Source organism: Oncorhynchus gorbuscha, linkage group LG09 (assembly GCF_021184085.1).
Source record: "Oncorhynchus gorbuscha isolate QuinsamMale2020 ecotype Even-year linkage group LG09, OgorEven_v1.0, whole genome shotgun sequence".
Taxonomy (NCBI): domain Eukaryota; kingdom Metazoa; phylum Chordata; class Actinopteri; order Salmoniformes; family Salmonidae; genus Oncorhynchus; species Oncorhynchus gorbuscha.
This window is the reverse complement of record NC_060181.1, coordinates 46,618,419-46,620,918: the sequence shown is the minus strand read 5'-3', so window position 1 is coordinate 46,620,918 and position 2,500 is coordinate 46,618,419. Positions and strand designations below refer to the sequence as shown.

Genomic DNA, 2,500 nt, shown 5'->3' with positions numbered 1-2,500 from the left:
TCCGTTTCTTCCCACAAGGCTGAAATATGTGCCGTCGCTTTGAAATAAGTAAGCAAGGTTAGTTTGTATTTCATCCAACAATCTGTGCTACAAATTATGGCTACATTATATGCAAGTTCTTCCACTTTTTGAGTGACACAAAGATGCTTATCGACATGGTGAAAATGCAACAGCTGGTAATCACACCCACTTTGACTTTATATAGTGCACCAAGAGATAGTTTCTCGCTTACGACCACACCGGCCTGAGTACGCCTGATCTCGTCTGATCTCGGAAGCTAAGCAGGTTCGGGCCTGGTTAGTACTTGGATGGGAGACCGCCTGGGAATACCAGGTGCTGTAAGCTTTTTGTCAACCCTTTGTCCGTTTCTTCCCACAAGGCTGAAATATGTGCCGTCGCTTTGAAATAAGTAAGCAAGGTTAGTTTGTATTTCATCCAACAATCTGTGCTACAAATTATGGCTACATTATATGCAAGTTCTTCCACTTTTTGAGTGACACAAAGATGCTTATCGACATGGTGAAAATGCAACAGCTGTTAATCACACCCACTTTGACTTTATATAGTGCACCAAGAGATAGTTTCTCGCTTACGACCACACCGGCCTGAGTACGCCTGATCTCGTCTGATCTCGGAAGCTAAGCAGGTTCGGGCCTGGTTAGTACTTGGATGGGAGACCGCCTGGGAATACCAGGTGCTGTAAGCTTTTTGTCAACCCTTTGTCCGTTTCTTCCCACAAGGCTGAAATATGTGCCGTCGCTTTGAAATAAGTAAGCAAGGTTAGTTTGTATTTCATCCAACAATCTGTGCTACAAATTATGGCTACATTATATGCAAGTTCTTCCACTTTTGAGTGACACAAAGATGCTTATCGACATGGTGAAAATGCAACAGCTGGTAATCACACCCACTTTGACTTTATATAGTGCACCAAGAGATAGTTTCTTCGCTTACGACCACACCGGCCTGAGTACGCCTGATCTCGTCTGATCTCGGAAGCTAAGCAGGTTCGGGCCTGGTTAGTACTTGGATGGGAGACCGCCTGGGAATACCAGGTGCTGTAAGCTTTTTGTCAACCCTTTGTCCGTTTCTTCCCACAAGGCTGAAATATGTGCCGTCGCTTTGAAATAAGTAAGCAAGGTTAGTTTGTATTTCATCCAACAATCTGTGCTACAAATTATGGCTACATTATATGCAAGTTCTTCCACTTTTTGAGTGACACAAAGATGCTTATCGACATGGTGAAAATGCAACAGCTGTTAATCACACCCACTTTGACTTTATATAGTGCACCAAGAGATAGTTTCTTGCTTACGACCACACCGGCCTGAGTACGCCTGATCTCGTCTGATCTCGGAAGCTAAGCAGGTTCGGGCCTGGTTAGTACTTGGATGGGAGACCGCCTGGGAATACCAGGTGCTGTAAGCTTTTTGTCAACCCTTTGTCCGTTTCTTCCCACAAGGCTGAAATATGTGCCGTCGCTTTGAAATAAGTAAGCAAGGTTAGTTTGTATTTCATCCAACAATCTGTGCTACAAATTATGGCTACATTATATGCAAGTTCTTCCACTTTTGAGTGACACAAAGATGCTTATCGACATGGTGAAAATGCAACAGCTGTTAATCACACCCACTTTGACTTTATATAGTGCACCAAGAGATAGTTTCTCGCTTACGACCACACCGGCCTGAGTACGCCTGATCTCGTCTGATCTCGGAAGCTAAGCAGGTTCGGGCCTGGTTAGTACTTGGATGGGAGACCGCCTGGGAATACCAGGTGCTGTAAGCTTTTGTCAACCCTTTGTCCGTTTCTTCCCACAAGGCTGAAATATGTGCCGTCGCTTTGAAATAAGTAAGCAAGGTTAGTTTGTATTTCATCCAACAATCTGTGCTACAAATTATGGCTACATTATATGCAAGTTCTTCCACTTTTTGAGTGACACAAAGATGCTTATCGACATGGTGAAAATGCAACAGCTGGTAATCACACCCACTTTGACTTTATATAGTGCACCAAGAGATAGTTTCTCGCTTACAACCACACCGGCCTGAGTACGCCTGATCTCGTCTGATCTCGGAAGCTAAGCAGGTTCGGGCCTGGTTAGTACTTGGATGGGAGACCGCCTGGGAATACCAGGTGCTGTAAGCTTTTGTCAACCCTTTGTCCGTTTCTTCCCACAAGGCTGAAATATGTGCCGTCGCTTTGAAATAAGTAAGCAAGGTTAGTTTGTATTTCATCCAACAATCTGTGCTACAAATTATGGCTACATTATATGCAAGTTCTTCAACTTTTTGAGTGACACAAAGATGCTTATCGACATGGTGAAAATGCAACAGCTGTTAATCACACCCACTTTGACTTTATATAGTGCACCAAGAGATAGTTTCTCGCTTACGACCACACCGGCCTGAGTACGCCTGATCTCGTCTGATCTCGGAAGCTAAGCAGGTTCGGGCCTGGTTAGTACTTGGATGGGAGACCGCCTGGGAATACCAGGTGC

General features: G+C 44.4%; 7 non-coding genes across 7 annotated transcripts in view; all 7 read left to right on the top strand.

Annotated features, from left to right (window-relative positions):
• Window positions 1–226: 226 nt before the first annotated feature.
• Window positions 227–345, top strand: LOC124044649. The gene has a single exon (XR_006840624.1). It is a non-coding gene; the product is annotated as a 5S ribosomal RNA (ribosomal RNA).
• Window positions 346–587: 242 nt separating this feature from the next.
• On the top strand, window positions 588–706 carry LOC124044648. The gene has a single exon (XR_006840623.1). It is a non-coding gene; the product is annotated as a 5S ribosomal RNA (ribosomal RNA).
• A 242-nt stretch (window positions 707–948) lies between these two features.
• On the top strand, window positions 949–1,067 carry LOC124044647. Its single transcript, XR_006840622.1, has one exon. It is a non-coding gene; the product is annotated as a 5S ribosomal RNA (ribosomal RNA).
• Window positions 1,068–1,309: 242 nt separating this feature from the next.
• LOC124044646 lies at window positions 1,310–1,428 on the top strand. Its single transcript, XR_006840621.1, has one exon. It is a non-coding gene; the product is annotated as a 5S ribosomal RNA (ribosomal RNA).
• Window positions 1,429–1,669: 241 nt separating this feature from the next.
• LOC124044645 lies at window positions 1,670–1,788 on the top strand. The gene has a single exon (XR_006840620.1). It is a non-coding gene; the product is annotated as a 5S ribosomal RNA (ribosomal RNA).
• Window positions 1,789–2,029: 241 nt separating this feature from the next.
• LOC124044655 lies at window positions 2,030–2,148 on the top strand. Its single transcript, XR_006840630.1, has one exon. It is a non-coding gene; the product is annotated as a 5S ribosomal RNA (ribosomal RNA).
• Window positions 2,149–2,389: 241 nt separating this feature from the next.
• Window positions 2,390–2,500, top strand: part of LOC124044644 — a 119-nt gene continuing 8 nt past the window's right edge. The window contains exon 1 of the ribosomal RNA XR_006840619.1: window positions 2,390–2,500. This exon is cut by the window's right edge and continues 8 nt beyond it. This is a non-coding gene — a ribosomal RNA (5S ribosomal RNA).